Raw genomic sequence first — 20999 nt, 5'->3', positions numbered from 1 at the left:
TGGTACCATGTTTGGTTCAATTCCATCATTGGTGGAATTCAGAATGCTCTTTGCTTTAGGTTAACTATAAATTCCAGCAACTACAACTCCAAAATGGCAAAATCAATTTTTTTGAGTGATGGTCACTCCTTGGGTTAGTAGGCCAAATTTGGTGTCAATTCATCCAGTGGTTTTTGAGTTCTGTTAATCCCACAAACGAACATTGCATTTTATTTATATAGATGACATGACCTTGATGCTTGCAGTGTGCTCAATAAATTATGTTCCTCTACATTTCAGCAGTAAAGCTAAATTAATCAGAATGAAGATCATTGACAAAAAGTGTGTGTTTAATATCAAGGGCTGGTTTTTTTTTTTCTTGTTATTCATTTTTAGAAAAATGCATTATTGCAGTCATAAAAAGAAACTCACAGCATTTTCAATATGTTTATGGTGTAATGAGAAAGGAAATTATATAATCACACTCAAATGGCCTCCTTTGATATCTCTATGTAAATAAAATCTATTTCTTTGTAAAGGGAACACAGGGAACTATTCCATACAGTGAAACCACTGTCTCATACTGAATGAAACTATAGTTTAGTACTATCTACACCGAAGTCTCCACAAAGCATAGAAAACAGGAAGAATGAATGAAGGGGCATTGAAAGGGAATTGTTCAGAAAAAACTTTGCTTTTTAAAGCCACAACTCTAGAAAATCTCAAACCAGCATGGTCCAAACACATACTTTTCCAAGCTCTGGGAAAAGTAAGGAATCTATAATAGTGAAGACTTCTTGCTTTTGCCCATCTTCATTTCTGACACCTCTTCCTTTGGTGGCAGCTAGGAGCCAGACTGCATTACTTGGGGAGGTGGAATTGGACAAGAATAGTTGCCTTCTGAAAATAGAACATCTTAAGCACTTTGTGCAGACTTTAAAAAGCAATTTTGAAAAGCAAAGGAAATAATACCTTTTCCATTTAAAAGTATTCTTCCATGAAAAATGTTTTACCAAGTATTTCAGAATAGGAAAAAGAGCACTGAAATGATTTCCTTTCTTAATTAAGCCGTTACAGTACTGTAAACCATTCTCATAATTAGTTCCATAATTCTATGATTGTTTTGGTATGCATTTAATCCACACTTGATATTGCTTTTCATAAATTATCAGAGGTTTCTCTAAGCTGTATGTTGTCAATGTGTCAAAAGGTCTTATTACTCATTACATTTATTACTTGTTTCAGAATTGCTTACAATTATTAAAAGATAATTGACTCATTGCTCTAGCACACTTATGCATTGGTGAGCAAGTTTTATTTGCCCTACAGATAGATTGTCATTTATTTTCAAGAACCAAACTCTGTAATTGTCTGGTTTTATCAAATTCTACATAAAAGGCCTCTTTCAAAAGGAATTGGCTGGTAAAGGAATGTGGAGGAACTCCCCAAAATCAGAATAAGTTTTTGTTCTACACATGGAACTTAGTTTTTGAGGATTCTGACTTTTCTCTCCTCTACATTTTATCTGAATTCAGAGTGGGTTCCACAAAGATGAAGAGTAGGGATTCCACTGCTGTCGGTCCTGTTGCCAGTTTGTTGTCATTGTTGTTTATTCATTCAGTCACTTCCAACTCTTCATAACCTCATGGACCAGCCCATGCCAGAGCTCCCTGTCAGCTGTGGCCACCCCAGTTCCTTCCAAGCCAAGGCAGTCACTTTAGGACAACATCCATCCATCTTGCTCTTGGTTGGCCCCTCTTCCTTTTTCCTTCCATTTTCCCAAGCATCATTGTCTTCCCCAAGCTTTCCTATCTTCTCATTATGTGGCCAAAGTAATTTATTCTTGCCTCTAATATCCTTCCCTTCAGTGAGCAGTTGGGTTTTATTTCCTGGAGTATGGACTGGTTTGATCTTCTTGCAGTCCAAGGCACTCTCCAAAATTTCCCCCAGTACCACAGTTCAAAAGCATCTATCTTCCTTTGCTCAACCTTCCTTATGGCCCATCTCTCACATCCATAGATTACTACAGGGAATACCAACTATGCTGATCTTTGTTGCCAGTGTGATGTCTCTACTCTTCACTATCTTGTTGCCAGTATTGAAATCTAAACTCATCTGATTCTTCTGTTTTTACAATGGCATTAAGAAATGCAATACAGGCAATCCCCAAGCTACAAACAAGATAGATTCTGTAAGTTTGTTCTTACATTGAATTTGTATGTTAGTTGGAACAGGTACATTTTAAGTGTAACTCCAGCCAAATAGATAAACAGGTACAAAGATAGATAGATAGCTTTGGATAGCATAGGGAAAGATTAACACTCCTGTAGCATTTGTTTTGCTATCTGTGCCCTTTTTTAGAAGATTTCATCTCACTTTTTGTCCCTGTGACCAGGCCCGTAGCGAGGGGGGGGGGGGTTTAGGGGTTCAACCCCCCCCCCCCCGAAATTTTTCAGGTTAAAAAAAATAAACCTGGTTTACTCATTAATTTTAACAGGTTTACTAATGAATTTGGTTAACTGGTTAACTTCCCCGCCCTAAGTAAGTAAGTAAGTAAGCGCCTCTGCTGCTGCCATCTCTGCCTCTCCTTTCCCCTCTCTCTCTTCTCTGAAGCAGCGCGGGGAGGGGCGTCCCTCCAGCTAGCCAATCGCCTTCGGCCTTGCGCCCCTTCCCAGCCTGATTGACAGGAGCAGGCGAAGAAGGCAGAGCCGGCCAAGGAGAGCCTGTCTCTTAAAGGGAACGCTCGTGATTCAATATATTTATTGTCTAGGGGCACCCTTAGAAAGGCATATATAAAGGGAACGCTCGTGATTCAATATATATATATATATATATATATATATATATATATATATTGAATCACGAGCGTTCCCTTTATATATGCCTTTCTAAGGGTGCCCCTAGACTTGTAGAATTGCTGCAGCTTGACATCCCTTTAAACTGAGCATTATGGGAGTTGTAGTTTTGCAAGGTCTTCAGCATGCACCACACTACAACTTACCAGAATTCCATAGCGTTATTTATTTATCGTGCCAGAGAACTGAACAGTTGTGTTACATTTTTTACAGAACAAACAAACAAATATACATACATACAAAAGACAGAGTTTGCAAGCTTGGTAGCTGATGAAATGTCCTTTGACCAGTATCTGGCCCCTTGGAGTGCTTCTGGTGTTGCTGCAAGAAGGTCCTCCATTGTGCATGTGGCAGGGCTCAGGTTGCATTGCAGCAGGTGGTCAGTGGTTTGCTCTTCTCCACACTCGCATGTTGTGGATTCCACTTTGTAGCCCCATTTCTGAAGGTTGGCTCTGCATCTCGTGGTGCCAGAGCGCAGTCTATTCAGCGCCTTCCAAGTCACCCAGTCCTCTGTGTGCCCAGGGGAGAGTCTCTCATTTGGTATCAGCCATTGGTTGAGGCTCTGGGTTTGAGCTTGCCAGGTTTGGACTCTCGCTTGCTGAGGTGTTCCAGCGAGTGTCTCTGTAGATCTTAGAAAACTATTTCTAGATTTAAGTCATTGACGTGCTGGCTGACACCCAAACAAGGGATGAGCTGGAGATGTCTCTGCCTTGGACCTTTCACTATTGGCTGCTACTTCCCGGCGGATGTCAGGTGGTGCAATACTGGCTAAGCAGTGTAATTTCTCAAATTCCTACTTAAGAGGTGATAATGGGGCATGTCTCATTAAGGGCCACATCCACTGTTTTAGTGTGGTGAGATGTGTTCCACACTGGGCATGCATACTCAGCAGCAGAGTAGCACAGTGCAAGGGCAGATGTCTTCACTATATCTGGTTGTGATCCCCAGGTTGTGCCAGTCAGCTTTTGTATGATATTGTTTCTAGCACTCACTTTTTGCTTGATGTTCAGGCAGTGCTTCTTGTAGGTAAGAGCACGGTCCAGAGTGACTCCCATGTACTTGGGTGCGCTGCAATGCTCCAGTGGGATTCCTTCCCAGGTGATCCTCAGAGCTCGGGATGCTTGTCTGTTTTTTGACATGGAAGGCACATGTCTGTGTTTTACATGGGATGGGGATCAGTTGGTTTTCCCTGTAATAGGCAGTTAGAGCACCTAGAGCTTCGGAGAGCTTGTGTTCAACCATCTCAAAGCTCCCTGCTTGAGCAGTAATGGCACGATCATCAGCATAGATGAAACTTTCTGTCCCTTCTGGCATTGGCTTATCCCCATGCTAAGTCTATGAGACGCAAAAAATTAAGAGTCCCTCCCTGCAAGCACTATCTCAAGCAAATATTGACAATTTATTCACACTGTCATTACTTGCAGCAATAGCCGATGTAGCAAAGCAACCATGTGGGGGGGGGGTGTTGAATGCTCTCACTAAGGAGGCCAGACTTGGTGGAGTTGGTTGACGGGCGGAGCTGCAGGCTATTGAAGGCTGTTCTGCCCCCCCCCCCGCTGTGCTCTTTGCTTCAGCGTGACATAAGAGGCAGGTTTCAACTCTCCCCCCCCCAAATTTTTAACCCCCCCCCCCCGAAATTTTCAAAACTCCCCCCCCCCCAAATCTTCAACCCTCCCCGAAATTTTTTTCTGGCTACGGCCCTGCCTGTGACCACTGGGTTTTGAAAAAAATGGCTTGCTGTGGAACTAAGATTGGTGTAATGCTTCAGTAGAGACACCTTCTACCCATAGCAACTCTTTCAGGAGTGAATTTCCTTCAAAAGGGTAGATTTCTCTCATATCCTGTTGTCTCATCCCCATTTATAACTATGAGTAATTTTTAAGTCCAGTGTGACAGCAGCAGGTTATTAGGTAATACAGTATGCCCATTTATTATGCATGTTCATTGAATGTGGTTTTATTTACAAAAAATAGCTTTGAATACAACAAAATTCCTCTTGTTGTTCTCTTCTAGTGATGCCTAGAAAAATTTTCTATTTAGGCCTCTGGTGCAATTTTGTGGTCAACTTCTTTCACATGTTCTGCCAGAAATTTACCATAGAATTATAATGAATAGTATACAGAGAACACTGGGCATTTTTTAGATCCTTCACTGTGATTCTTTGGCTGGAAGTCTCATTCATTTCAGGTGAAGAATATGAGGGTTCCATACTATGCATGAACTGTATTACACAAAGGGCTTTGGAATTAATCCCTCACATAATATGCAGTCCTACAGTCCTACACTTTTCTTTAGATGTCTTCTTATAATCACTAGTAATAATAAAAAATAAACTTTTTATATCCCACCCCCTCTCAAAAAGGACTCGAGGTGGCTTACAGCAAAGTAGTAGGGCTGTGCAATTCAGGTAAATCCTGATCCATGTTGGTGTCCTGGATTTTGGTAGGGTCCCTGATCCATTTTTCAGGAGCCTCCCAAATACGAGAGAACAGAAATCCATTTTCAATCTGGGAAGCTGAAATATTTTTTTGATCCAGTCCATTGGCACTATGATCCAAAAGTGTGAAGAGGTCCCTGGATTCAAGGTAGGAATTTAAGATAACACCCTTTCTGGGATTCTTTCCCTTCTAGAGGCTGTCCCCTTCCTTGCACTCAATGGGTAACCAAAAGAAACTGAAAGCACAATTTTTCAGCAGCCACTATTCTGTTGCGGACAGGAAAAAATGGCGGAGGAGCCCATGCCATTATGGGCGTCCAAACCAGCTGGAACAGTCAGACCAGCTGAAGATCATTTTTGAAAGCGAATCCATGCTCAACCCTAATCTCTAGTGCAATGCCTTGGCTGGAGGATTAAGCCAATGTGGTCCTTCTTAGCTATTCCTTCATTCTTATTAACTCAGATTTGCAATTTAATCTGCTGCTTCCACATCTGGAACTGTATTTGACTTGGCTTTTGAGATAGCCTTGCCTGGTTGCAGTTTTGGCTTTTATCAAACCTTGCGCTGTTCTTTAATTCTAGTTTCATGTCTCATGTGATTTACCTGAAAGGCAGGTTTTTATTTGTTTCATGTTGGTTTGGTCATGTAAGCTTGCTTGCCTGGTTGATCTTCTGACCATGTGTGTCTTTATATGTATGGACCTGGAATTGTTTAGACCTTACTGCCATAATGTCTGCCAAGAACAGTCCATGGGATGCTTTTACCACTGGACTATGAGGCAAAGGTTTAGCCTATGGACCTAGGAAGCCTCTATACAATGTTGGAGTGGATGATAGTAATCTGTGGCCTTAACTACACTGACCATTTAATGCAATTTGAAGCTAGCTTAAAACTGTAGCACAGAATGCCATGAGGAAAGTCCTTAATTCTCGTTGGTTTGTATAATTTTAAATAAAACATCAGAGTGCATATTTGACCCAGTTTCTGGCTTGGGTAACCTGAAGCTGTGGTCTAATAAGAAACATTCCCTGGCTAGGGAGAAGAACAATGCTGGTGGCACTGCTTAAAATTTTTTAAAAAAAGCAAATGGATTAAAAGTGGAACAAGGAATGAAGGAATAAAGGATGTGGAGGACGTTGCTCATGGGCAAAAAGGAGACAATGGAGTGTCTCACCACCCAATGCAATGTTTCTAAAAATGAGAACACTGGCCAGGACATTGCTTAAAATGGTGAGACAGGCATTTTCTGACCCCCTCTCCAAATCTGGAATTTGCTCTTCTTATGTTCTCTACTACAGCATTACTATATCTTCAGTGCCCTAATGGTTAATGTTCACATGTAATTCACAAAGTCCCAAAAGACACAGATGTACTCCCACATGTATTCATTACACAATCAATGCATGGGCATGTCTTCATTCTCCGTATTAACAAGGATTGTTAGCATTTCGCCTTTTATGACCTATGAATATAATTTATCATGCTGACATTTTTTTCTTTTTTTAAAAGGAAATCTATTTATTATAGTACAGCTTTGAATAATCCTATTAGAGCTATTGTGCCTGTCTTTTGTGGTATCTTTTTGAGTACTGGCCTCTTGTGGCACTGTGGGCCATGTAGGGTAATCCTGCTTAAGAATATATATTAATTTTAAAGACTGCATTCCTCAACTTGATTTTCTAAGACATCTATTGTTAGTTTAACACATATGTTCTCCCATTTCATACTTTATGATACCACTTGCTGAGGTTTTTCTTTCACGATTAGCTGGTGCAAGGGCAGAACCAGGTGGAGGATTGAGGAAGAGTTTGGCAATTGCTAACACCAATAACTATTAATATATTCCTTCTTCTGCCATTATTAATTACATTGCCTCCACCATTTGCTTGTGTCAAGGAGCTGAATACTTTAGCTCTCCTACAGCATTAGGTTTTGGAAATATTGTAACTCTGCCCCATTTTATTTTATTTTATTTACACTATTTCTATCCCGCCCATATCAGCCCGAAGGTGACTCAGGGCGGTGTACAGAGTCGGCACAATTTGATGCCATATATAAAATACATACGTTGATAAAAAGCAAAAAGAAACATTACAGTACATTTAAACTATGTCCTCTCATTCAAATCCTCATCAATTTAGGCAAAATTTATTGATCTTAAAGCTTTATAGGCCAGTAAATTGTGCCCAAAACGGGCCAAAATCACAAATGAATATATCCAGTCCAGTAAGAAAACCAGTCAGATATCCATAGTGTCAAATGTTTTCCTGCTCAAATCTTTTAAAAACCTGTCAAAAAAATACAGCAATACTTCAGAAGGTCCTCTGATAAAACTTTAAAAGTCTTATCAACAGTGCCTTTTCTTTACTTGCTTCTTTTTCTTTTCTGAGTTCCTCTGCAAGACTCTCCCCCCCCCCTCCCCCCTGTTTTCTAACTGAATTATATCTGGTATGCCTAGGAGGTCCCCTACACCAAGAAGACCTCCTGTACCTTTTCATTAATTTTAACCTTAGGACTCAGAAACAGTACCCCAGAAAGTCCTCTTGTTTTCTAGGCCTTTGAAAATACATCCTATTAATTATATCAGAAGCCTCCAATTTAGATTTGCAACATCTGTCTACTACAATTTGAGTTAGAATCAAAAACACTGTGTTAAAATTTTTATATGTTCATCAATATATCCTGGTGATTTGTGGCAACATCTTTTTTCCTTCCCTGATGCTTCTCCTCTTGGAATTTGGACTTTTCAACTTGAACCTGAGCACTACTCCTTTGATAACAATAAAAACACCATGAAGTTTCGCAATTTCCATTACAGCTTCTTGATGAATTATTATTGTATCGTATGATTTCTTTTCCCTTTTTTATGCGACCTTCTCTTCACCCACATTTAGAATTTAATAAGGAAACTGCAACTTGGGCAATGACCAAAAACACTTCCTCAATTTTTGAGATGTCTAGCATGATATCTTAATAGATCATAGCTACCAGACAGACATGTGAACTAATATCAATTTTTCTTCCCTGCATATTACTATAGCTGGATTTTTAGTTATCTACTGCCATGTTTTATCATCTTATCCTTTTAAGCAGTACAAACTCCATATGTACAGGCCATACATTCCAAGATACTTCCATTCCCCATGGATACCTGATACCACGCACCCATATTTTGACAATATTCGGGATGTAAACATACTACAGGGTGAGGCAGCATAACTTCCTGTTTTAAAATGTGCACCATTCAGTTGGTTGAAGACGTAGCAGAACGCTAGTGGTCTCGTTGGAGAGGCAGGAGTATAAAGTTTTGTCCTGACACAGTTCAGTCACCATCATGCGTTGGAACACTGAGGAGCATGCTTTTGCCATTGAGGCCTGCTTTTCGAGCAGATTTGGAGTGGCCGGCCCACTCTCCAGATTTGGCGTCTTGTGATTTTTTCTATGGGTTTTTTTGAAATCCTGTGTTTATGTGAACCGTCCAAGGACCCTACAAGATTTGAAGACCAACATCCAGGAAGAAATTGCCAACATAATGCCTGCTATGCTGGCAAGAGTAATGACAAACACCAGAAATCGGTTTACTCAGTGTATGGAGAATGGGGGACGTCACCTACCTAATTTGATCTTCAACACTACGTAAAACAAAACTTTAGGTATGCACCTACATTATATTAAAAAATCTGATTCATACAATGGGTTTTTTTTTTAATAAATTTTATTGAAGTTTCTAACACATACATCGAAAGAGTGAGAACAAAAAAAAGTTTTTTTTAGAAAGTTCGGAAAAAGAAGAGAGAGATAGAAAAAGAGTAAAGCACACACAACCTAACCCTAAAACTAAGTACATCATACTAAATAAAATTGACTTCCATTTCACACTTCGGTTTTTTAAGTCTATTAATTCCCTTTTTAGTATCTACAGTTCCTCTTATTCTCTTCTTTTTTTATCATATTCACAAAAGAGGGCCCAATCGGTCCTCTTTATCACCTTGCCCGTATTCTTTTTCAAATAAAAAGTCAAAATGTCCATATCTCTTACTTCTCTTATCTTCTCCAACCATGCATCAATTTCCGGGATTCTTTCCTGTTTCCAGACACTAGCAAAAGTTATTCTTGCTGCCGTTGTTATATATGTAAACAATCTATCTTCATTATCATTAAGCTTTAAATCTTGATCGGTAAAACCTAATAAATAATATTCAGTTATAGACTTATTGGAGTACTACGAATCCAATCATCAAAAAGAATTTGCTATGTTATTCATTGATGCAGAAAAAGCTTTTGATAATTTAAACTGGGACTTCTTCAAAATACTGATTCAAGAATTGGATATGGGAACTAATTTTAACAATGCAATCAATGCAATATATAACCCACAAAAAGGAAAGCTAAGGATAAATGGACAACTGACGGAAGAATTCCCCATAACTAAAGGCACCAGACAAGGTTGCCCCCTATCTCCACTTATTTTCATAATGGCCCTAGAGCCACTGATGAGAGAAATAAAGGAAGACGAAAATATTAAGGGGGCAAAAGTTGGAAACTATGAATACAAAATAAGAGCTTTCGCGGATGATTTGCTAGGTATTGTAGAAGACCCAGTCAAGAATATCCAATATTGGCTACAAAAACTCAATGAATACGGAAAGGTAGCAGGCCTCAAATTGAATAAAGGAAAATCAAAAATCATAACAAAAAATGTGAGGGAGGCTAAACAAGTAAAATTACAAGAAGTCACAGGTCTGGAGATAGTAAAGAAGACGAAATATCTGGGAATATGGATTACGGCAAAAAACAACCAGTTATTAAAGAATAATTATGAAACGATGTGGACAAAGATACAAAAGGACCTTCAGAAATGGAGATATCTAAAGCTCTCCCTACTGGGCAGAATCTCTCTGATTAAAATGAATGTATTGCCTAGAATGTTATTTTTATTTCAGAATATTCCTATTGTAAGAAGTCAATCTATTTTCAAAAAATGGAATAAAGAACTGCTAAAATTTGTGTGGGCTGGGAAAAGGCCAAGAATAAAATATCTGAACCTAATAGACAGTAAGACAAGAGGTGGCCTGGATTTCCCAGACCTAAAAATATACCACGAAGCATGTGCTCTTCTTTGGATTAAAGACTGGATATCACTTGACAAAGAACAATGCTTAAATTTAGAGGGCTTTGACTTGCGAGTGGGATGGCATGCATATGTGTGGTACAACAGAGAAGCAAAAGAAAAGAATTTTGGTAACCACTTTGTAAGATCATCTCTATTGCGAGTATGGCAGAAATATAAGGACTATTTATATAAAAAAAACACCATTGTGGGTATCCCCAATGGAAGCCCATCAAAGAAGACTGTTGGGTTGGAGAGAATGGCCTACCTACAGAGACATATTAATTAAAGGGACACAAGAGATCAAACCATCTGAACAATTAAAAGAAAAATATAAAAACCTCACTTGGCTACACTACCTTCAAATGAAAGATTATTATAAACAAGATAGGAAAACAAATTTTGAAACAGAAGAGACTTTTTGGGATAAAATACTAAATATGAAAAAGAAAATAATAACAGTTCTATATAGAAAACTAGTGTCCTGGGCAACAGAAACGGAGCAAGTTAAAAGTTGTATGATTAAGTGGGCGGAGAATTTAAGAAGACCTATCCACTTTAGAGAGTGGGAACAAATGTGGAACAGGAAGCTAAAATATACTTATGCGTCGGATTTGAAAGAGAATTGGATAAAGATGTTCCACAGGTGGTATACTACACCTGAAAAATTGGCCCAGATGTACGGGAATATGTCAAATAAGTGTTGGAAGGGGTGCCAACAGATAGGCTCCTTCTATCACATGTGGTGGACTTGCAAGGAAACGACGAAATATTGGTCTCAAGTACATGTGGAGGTACAGAAAATACTGAAGAAATCTTTTAAAAAGAAACATACAATGGGTTTTATTAAGTTTTGAAAAAAGGAAGTTATGCTGCCTCGCCCTGTATAAAATCATTCTGGAGGACCTAGGGAGGTCCACAGACACTTCTGGGAGGATATACTGTATTTGGATGTGGGTGAATGAAACAATGGATATCAAATTCAGGGATATGGGGGTAGTATTTAATATTTACCCTCTTTTAATCAAAATGGAACAACTTCTTTCAGTCCTCCTCTATGCTTTTTGAGCCTTTTTCTTCCTCCTAGAGAAGCCCCTTGTCTTTTCTTCATGAAATACAAAGTGTGTTTATGTGTGCAAAATATATAATGTGTCATTCTTGTAATCTTGGTCAGGAGAGATGAACATACTGTAGCTCTTCATTCTACAGTTTTTATTTATTTTATTCACAAAATAAGCAATTTACAATATCAAGTCATTTTAATTTTTTAATCATTTTGTAAACCATTACTGTCACGATCCAGAGGTGCAGAAATGCCCAACACAGCAGGAAAGGTTCAAAAATAAGCTTTACTTGGACTTTAGCAAGACTAGTGACACTTAACTGCAGTGCCACTAGCAACCAAACATTCTTTAAGGCAGAAAAAGCAACTGAAAGATAAACTGGATTATCCCGGAGTAAGAGAACATAAAGGCAGCCTTCTGGCAGTTCAAAAAGCAAAACAAAGGTTTTAACGACAGGATTGGAGTACACGGAATCGTAGAGGAAAACCAGTCCAAGGTCAATACACGAAGAGGTGAGATAACGTAGTCCAGAAAACAGGTAGCGTAGTCAACAAGACGGTCCGAAGTCAGCAAGATGGATGATGACGTCACTTACAGAGTTCAGTCCAGGAGTCAGGGTACACGAAAACACGGAAGCTGTAATCCAAGGATTCAATCGAAAGTTTGGCAGCAACAAAGAATAACACATAATACGACGCTTTGTCCTCTGCGAGGAACTAATGCTAGCAGCCCAATATTTATTTAGCAATCACTATCGCTACTGAGACTACTCCCTTCTGCCTCATTAGCACTGTCAGCTGAGTCATCTCCCCCACCAGATTGATGACCATTCCTCCAACGCTGCTCAAGGCTAGCATCCATCCAGGAGCTCCCCGCTTGCCAATCCCCCATAAAACCTTCAAACTCCTCGCTCGAGGTAGGCTGATTACATATGTTCTGAATCTCCTGTACACAGGTCCAGTCTAATCCACGATCCTCTTCATCTTCACTCGAGGACCTATCAAAACCCCTAAATTCTTCGTCTGAAGTTTGAGTGCTAAAGATATCCCTAACACGCTTTCTTTGCAACTCCCCATCAGAATCGGAATCCCGAGTAACCCGCTTGACTCCCCTGCTTTCCTCCCCTTCTTCCAGTTCCTCAGCAACAAAACCTTCAAATTCCTCTGTGTCAGATGGAGCCAGTAAAATCTCCCTAATGCGCTTTCGCTGCTGTTCCTCCTCCTCCAGCTGTGCAGCCCTCTTCCCCCTTCTCCCTGTAGTAGCAACGCTACTTCCATGCTGAACTACAACAATTACTACTTTACTTTTGTTTTACAACCAACGTGGAGGGGATCCTTGGGGCTGTGAGGGCGACCACGTCGGCTCTGGACCCTTGCCCTTCTTGGCTAATTAAATCGGCCAGGGGTGGATTGATTGATTTGTGTTAATCATTAATGCATTGTTAGACCACTCCTGAAAAAAGCCTCCCTTGACTCCACGGTCATGAGTAACTACAAACCAATCTCCAACCTCCTGTTTTTGGGCAAGGTGCTGGAGCGGGTGGTTGCCTCTCAGCTCCAGGGTTTCCTTGATGACATCAACTATCTGGACCAGTCACAGTCTGGCTTCAGGCCTGGTCACAGTACTGAAATGACTTCGATCGACTTGGTTGGTTGACCTCCGCAGGGAGCTGGACAGGGGGAGTGTGACCCTGCCGGTTCTCTTGGATATCTCAGCGGCTTTCGATACCATCGATCATGGTATCCTTCTGGGATGGCTCTCTGGGATGGGCCTTGGAGGCACGGCTCTGTCATGGCTCCAGTCCTTCCTGGAGGGTCGTTCCCAGATGGTGAAGCTAGGAGACACCTGCTCGGACCCCTGGCCTTTGACCTGTGGGGTCCCCCAAGGTTCCATTCTGTCCTCCATGCTTTTCAACATCTACATGAAACCACTGGGAGAGGTCATCCAGAGTTTTGGAGTTGGGTGCCACCTCTATGCAAATGACACGCAGCTCTACTACTCTTTTCCACCTAACTCCAAGGAAGCTTCTCACTGTGGCTGTCTGGATGAGGAGGAACAAGCTGGAGATCAATCCTGACAAGACAGAGGTCCTCCTGGTCAATTGTAAGCCAGATCGGGGTATAGCGTGGCAACCTGTGCTGGATGGGGTTTCACTCTCCCTGAAGTCACAGGCCCGCAGTCTGGGTGTCCTCCTGGATTCATCACTTATGTTTGAAGCTCAGGCATTGGTGGTGGCCGGGAGGGCTTTTGCAAAATTAAGACTCGTGTGCCAGCTGCAACCATACCTCATGACGTTGGATCTGGCTAGGGTGGTCCATGCCTTAGTCACCTCCAGATTGGATTACTGTAATGCACTCTATGTGGGGCTGCCCTTGAAAATGGCCCGGAAATTTCAATTGGTAAAATGGGCAGCAGCCAGGTTACTAAGTGGTGCTTCTTACAGAGAGCGGTCAACCCTCCTGTTTAAGGAGCTCCACTGGCTGCCGTTCATTTTCCAGTCCCAATTCAAGGTGCAGGTTCTTACCTACAAAGCCCTGAACAGTTTGGGACCCACCTATCTGTGTGACTGCATTTCTGTGTACGAACCCACACAATCTCTTTGATTATCTGGAGAGGCCCTTCTCACACTCCCACCTCCTTCGCAGGCGCGATTGGTGGGGACGAGGGAGAGGGCTTTTTTGGTGGTGGCCCCACAACTCTGGAACTCACCAGGAACATCAGACATGCCCCAACTCTGGCAGTCTTTAGGAGGAGCCTGAAAGCATGGTTGTTCCAGTGTGCCTTCCCAGAATAAGGAAAACTATCAGCAATATGCCCTCAAAATGCACTTTACCATTGATTTAGGACTGACTGCATTCCCTTAATTCTCTCTGAATATCCTATCTCAGTTATATCCTACCTTGTTCACGTCAGCATTTTTTTTTAATTTTAATCTATTACATTTGGCCTTGCCATTGGTTTTTAAATGCTTGTATGTCACTGTTGATTGTTTATTGCCTAATTTTTGTCTATGTGATTTATATGAATTGTACTGTATTGATTGTTTTATTGATGTTTTGTTTATTGATGTAGTGTGGGCTTGGCCTCATGGAAGCCGCACTGAGTCCCTTGGGAAGATGGTAGCGGGGTACAAATAAAGTATTATTATTATTATTATGTTGTTACTTCTACTCATTTTAAACATGGGATACAAGATGCTGATGTATGGTGCAATACCTTTTCCTATTTTATTGCCTCAGTAGAACATAAGTCATCAGCATGAATCAGAACAAGAACAATGGCATTTTGTTCCCTGAGTGAGACCTCACCTTGTCACGATAAAAGTAACTTCAAGGTTAGTTACAACACAAATGTTCTTAGTAACTTATAGTTGTGACACAGTGTCACTATGGCTTCATAATTGGAGAAAATTAATTGCAAATAACATCTTGGTTGAAGCTAGTTACTTTGATGTCCTGATCGGTATACATTCTATTTTTTGATAAATGAAGTACAGAAAAGAGGGAAGAAAGAAATATTACTCGTTAGATAATGAGAACAGAGAACAAAAATTTAATCATTTTTGCAGGTGATATGAAAGGGAACAAACCAGGAATAAAGAAATAATTGTATATTTGAACTGATCATAGTAATGGACCAGATCTTGGGTTGTCCATCTCAATTTAGCTAAAAGAGAAAGTGCCAAAAGTCAAAGCAGTGTCATTAAGAGAATCTTACATTTATTCTTGCAGATAAGCTGTTTCATTATTCAGGAAAATGGGCATTTCCATCTAATCAGCTATGCTGATTAATGGAACAGTTTAAGCCCAGGAAATAAATATGAAAATCCCATTAATGACTTTGCTTTTAGTTTCCGTGAAATATGTGGTTGATCTGGAGACAGACACTGCAACAAGTATTAACAATGAGGACAGTCATGGTATTCTATTGATTTAATAAATCCTAACAGCCTTTATAAGTTCAGTGTTTGTAAGCACAACTGGAGATAACAAAAATGATTTGAATTATATTGCTGTAGTATGATGAGAACATGAAATTATTATTGACCTTTAGACCTGATAGATCTTGAATCTGAGATTAATCAATAAAGTATAATGAAAATATCCCAAGAATTTCTCTTTGAGAAGCAAAGCTGATTTTTTAAAGACAAAATATTTGGTTTATCTTGCATCTGCATTGGTTTTTCTTCCATTGGAACCTACAATAATTGAGTTGGATGAGTTTTCTCTGTTTAATCCATAATAAATCTGTGACAATTCTGTTGAAACCAACTGGGAAATGTACAGTCATATTTAAAATGGGGGGAAATAAAGAAGGCAATTAAATATAAATACACATACAGCTTGAAGAGATTATTGTGGTGAAATCCAGGCTGAATAGCAGTGTGTTCCCCAAACACAGCTAATGGTCTGTGCTTCAGCAGGATTAACACATGTCTAAGGCTAGAAAATTATTTTGAGTTCTTTAGTTCCTAGACTCTCCCAACCAGCAAGGCCAGTAGAGAAGGACACATTCCACCATCATTATGTTATAATGATAATGAGAATGATGATGATAATTTCTATTTCTTTCTTCCTATGGCTTGAGGCAGACAAATATAACACCATTAAAATGCATGTGTCAAACTATACCAATAAAATACAGGTTAAATTTCAAAGTTTGAACTTGACTGAGTAGAGCTGTCAGAAGACATAGGTCTTCAGTTGTGTATTGAATTTTAACAGCTGATTTAAAAGGTGCATTTCTGGCAAGTCATTCCTCAGTTGTGGGGTGGCCTATGAAAAGGTCCTCTGGCTGATGGTCACCACTCAGGTTCCAGTAGCCTGGAATAGCTGTCCCCCAGAAGACTGTATCTACAGTGAATTGTATGGGAGAAAGCACTCCTATAGGCAATCTGGACCAAAACCATGTAGGTCAAAACCAACATTTTGCACTTTGCTCTGAAACTAATTGGCAATCACTGAGCTTTCAGTCTGAAAATGATTGTTTTTTTCAAGAAAGAAAGAAAGAGTAACAGCTATGCACTTTTGGTTTTATTGCGCACATAATTGCAGATAGCTTTTTCAAATATCTGAATTCTTATTTATAATGTGCTATTGTTGTGGTTTTTGGTTGTGTGCCTTCAAGTCCTTTCTGACCTAAGATGATTGTAAAGATAACCCATCACAGGACTTTCTTGGAAAGTTTATTCAGAAAAGATTTGTAAGATATTCAGGAGGAGATAAGAAGGAACTATCCAAATGATAGCTATCCTCTAATCATACATTATGCCAGGGGGTAACAATTGCCACCCAACCTCTGAAATAATGAGACCACACAACAATTTGGGATACATATAGGCAACTTTGGAGCCCCCAGTGGTGCAGTGGGTTAAAAGGCTGAGCTGCTGAGCTTGTTGACTGAAAGGTCGCAGGTACAAATCTGGGGAGCGGCGTGAGCTTCTGTTTTTAGCCCTAGCTCCTGCCAACCTAGCAGTTTCAAACATGCAAATGTGAGTAGATGATTAGGTACAGTTCTGGCGGGAAGATAACGGTGCTCCATGCAGTCATGCCGGCCACATGACCTTGGAGGTGTCAATGGACAATACTGGCTCTTCGGCTTGGAAATGGAGATGAGCACCACACCCCAGAGTCGGACACGACTGGACTTCATGTCAAAGAAAAACCTTTACCTTACCTATAGGCAACGTTTATTAATGTTACCTAATCAACCTTTTTGTGACCTGCAAAATTTTTCTAAACGGGATGAACTTGGTGTGGAATTAGTGGAGACAATGACCATCTAAGACCTACTCCTCTGCTAGCTTGGGTGAGATGCCTGGGCCCCTGGATACAATAAAACTGCTCTGTTTCCAAGATGACCAATCAATTCTGGCCACTAGACCAGCTTTCTCTTTTCCATACTATAGCACATACATCTACAAAATTGGTCTTAGCCATAGGCATGGTTGGGCACTGTTTTGTTTTTGTTTTTTAGCCTACATCTCTTAAATGAGATCATTGCCAATGGCACTTTAATTCCTGCTGTTCCTTGTCATTCCCACTTGTGCGCTCATCTTCAGTTTCAAGGAAAAGTTTTAAAAAGTAACAATTTGAAGGGATTTCTTTGAATAGCACCCTCTCAAAGCAAGCATTCTACATATTTATTACTGGAACATGTAAAATTGAAAGAGCTTTTTGACTGCAACAACAGGAGGTGACATTTAAATTAGCACCCTGTTGTCCAAATCTGCCATATATATTTATTTTGGTAGAATCAAGCTAAGCTGGTAAGTTAATAGATCCCATTGCAGTCCCCTTCATTAAAAAATAGAAAATAAAATAAAAGCTATGATCTACTTACATTTATTTATTATATCTTCTTTCCCCCCTGGGTATAAGGGCAAATGGCTCCTTTCCCTAATGAGCACAAGGAAAATGTCTTCATCAACTGTTACTCCTTAATTTCTTTGAATACATTTATTGCAGATATATATATATATATATATATATATATATATATATATATATGTGTGTGTGTGTGTGTGTGTGTGTGTGTGTGTGTGTGTGTGTGTGTGTAACAATTCTTATTCTAGGATGTTTTAGGTGACTCCAATTACAGGCTGGTGAATTTTATCTGTAATACCACTACAATTAAGAAAATAATTAAAAAGAAAATGGGAAAGCACAGCAAGTGGGAGCGACATGACATGTGGATATTTAGCATGGTCTCTGAAAGAGCAAATTACACCTTCTGTGTCAAAATCCTTTGAAGAGGGGTTTGAAAAATGGGAAAGAGGCCAATATGGTTAAGCTTTCAAGTTTTTACAAAAGTGTCTTTGAAAAAGGAAGCGCATGAAAGTCTGTTGAGTAAAATTGAGTAACTAAAGGCAATTTAAGATGTGGAAACCTGAATTCTATCAGTAACTGTTTAAGAAAAAAAACAGTTTTGGATTAAATGGCAGTTTCTAAGAAGGGGGGGGGGGGAGGCAAATGAATTATGAGGTGTCTTTAAGGTTGGAACAATGCTTGACAGAACCATTTTTTTCCAGAGGCCTTCGGGCACAGCATGTTGCCCTTCCTGATCTCGTCTATTAAAACCAGTTCTCACTGGCTTGATAAAGTTTTGCATTTGTCTCATTAATTTTAAGAAATCAGTTAGAGTGCAGTTTAAGCCATCTCAAAGGCTCACTTTGGAAAATCCAAGCTTTGAAATAAATGAATATATGAATAAAATGAAAATATTTCTCAAAGAGTGAAGTATATTAACCAACTAATTAATACCACAGCACTGATGTCTTTTTCTGTGTCCACAAGGGAGGTTTACCCAGTGAGAGCTTTCATTATTATTGCTATTAGTCTTCTTCCTTTACTTTTCTTCCTCCTTCACCTTCTTTTTCATCCTCCTCCTGGCTGATCTTCTTCCTCCTTGTCCTCTTCCTCCTATTCCTTCTTTTTTTCTTCATCCAACTAGCAAAGAAGATTGAGTGCCCAGAAGACTATTATTTCTTTTGGATTCTGGGACTAAGTCACGAGGATTTTTTTTCACCTCATCCTATAAATGTACAGTGGCTGATACAATACACCTAGATTACAATTCTCAATTAATCCAGAAGTGGATTTCACTGTATTCAGTGGAACTTTTTTAAAGACAGATATAAGGATGTGCTGCAAATGTCAGTCAAAACCTAAAGTGATAGATTCTGATGAATGAGTGGAACAGGTGCCCAAGTTGTCCAGCTAATACAAACATACACATAATGTTGTTACATTACAATTGAATCATATAAAAATTCATTCAGATTCTTTCCAGTGCTTCTGAAGTTACTTTTCCTATAGTACTTATATACAATAAAATAAATCTTAATGTACTGTCGAAGACTTTCATGTCCGGAATCACTGAGTTGTTGTAGGTTTTTTCGGGCTATATGGCCATGTTCTAGAGGCATTCTCTCCTGACATTTCGCCTGCATCTATGGCAAGCATCCTCAGAGCTAGTGAGGTCTTTTGGAACTAGGAAAAAAGGGATTATATATCTGTGGAATGACCAGGGTGGGACAAAAGACTCTTGTCTGCTGGAGCTAGGTGTGAATGTTTCAGCTGACCGCCTTGATTAGCATTAGATGGCCTGGCAGTGCCTGGGGCAATCTTTTGTTGAGAGGTGATTATAGAATCATAGAATCATAGAGTTGGAAGAGACCTCATGAGCCATCCCGTCCAACCCCCTGACAAGAAGCAGGAATATTGCATTCAAATCACCCCTGACAGATTGCCATCCAGCCTCTGTTTAAAAGCTTCCAAAGAAGGAGCCTCCACCATACTCCGGGGCAGAGGGTTCCACTGCTGAACGATTCTCACAGTCAGAAAGTTCTTCCTAATTTTCAGATGGAATCTTCTTTCTTGTAGTTTCAAGTCATTGTTCTGTGTCCTAGTCTCCAGGGCAGCAGAAAACAAGCTTGCTCCCTCCCTGTGGCTTCCGCTTACATATTTATACATTGCAATCATATCTCCTCTCTGCCTTCTCTTCTTCAGGCTAAACATGCCCAGCTCCTTTAGCTGCTCCTCATAGGGTTTGTTCTCCAGACCCTTAATCATTTTAGTCGTCCTCCTCTGGACACATTCCAGCTTGTCAACATCTCTCTTCAATTGTGGTGCCCAGAATTGGACACAGTATTCCAGGTTTGATCTAACCAAGGTGGAATAAAGGGGTAGCATTACTTCCCTAGATCTAGACACTATGCTCCTATTGATGCAGGCCAAAATCCCATTGGCTTTTTTGCCGCCACATCACATTGTTGGCTCATGTTTAACTTGTTGTCCACGAGGGCTCCAAGATCTTTTTCACACATACTGATGTCCCAGACTGTTTCCTCTCTGTTGTTTTGCTGTTGTAATTTTAGAGTTTTTTAATACTTGTAGCCAGTATTAGAAACCACCAAATGCAGCGCCCAAACACGAATCAAGGAATATGAAAGGCACGAATCAAGGAATATGAAAGACTACTTCAAACAGAGAAGTCAGCCTTTGCAGAGCACCTGATGAACCAACCTGGACACAGGATATTATTTGAGAACATAGAAATGCTGGACCACTCTAACAACCACCATGTCAGAATACACAGAGAAGCCATTAAAATCCACAAGCATGTGGACAATTTCAACAGCAATGAGGAAACCAGTATTTTAAAAAAGAGGAAGTTGATGTTTCTTTTAAAAACTGTGGCCCTTTCATTGTAAGCAATGAGAAAGAATTCCTTCATTCAGGAAGGAAGGATTATCTGGAGCAGTGTTTCTAAAACTGTTTTGGACTTCAGCTCACAGAAATCCCAGTCAGCTTACCAACTGTTAGGAATTGTGGAAGCTGGAACATCTGGAGGAGCACCATTTGAGAAACTCTGTTCTGGAAATTGACACAGCTTTGATTTTTTTTGGATGCTAGGGGACAATCTATTTCCCCTCTCTGATTTCAGAGCACCAACATAAGAAATGTAAAGGCTATTGTTGCTTTCACAGATCCAAGAGAGAAGTTCTGAGATGAGATATCTTCTCCAAGGTCAACCAACTCTTCTCGGTCCT

Source organism: Anolis sagrei, chromosome 5 (assembly GCF_037176765.1).
Source record: "Anolis sagrei isolate rAnoSag1 chromosome 5, rAnoSag1.mat, whole genome shotgun sequence".
Taxonomy (NCBI): domain Eukaryota; kingdom Metazoa; phylum Chordata; class Lepidosauria; order Squamata; family Dactyloidae; genus Anolis; species Anolis sagrei.
Note: the sequence above shows the minus strand (reverse complement) of the source record.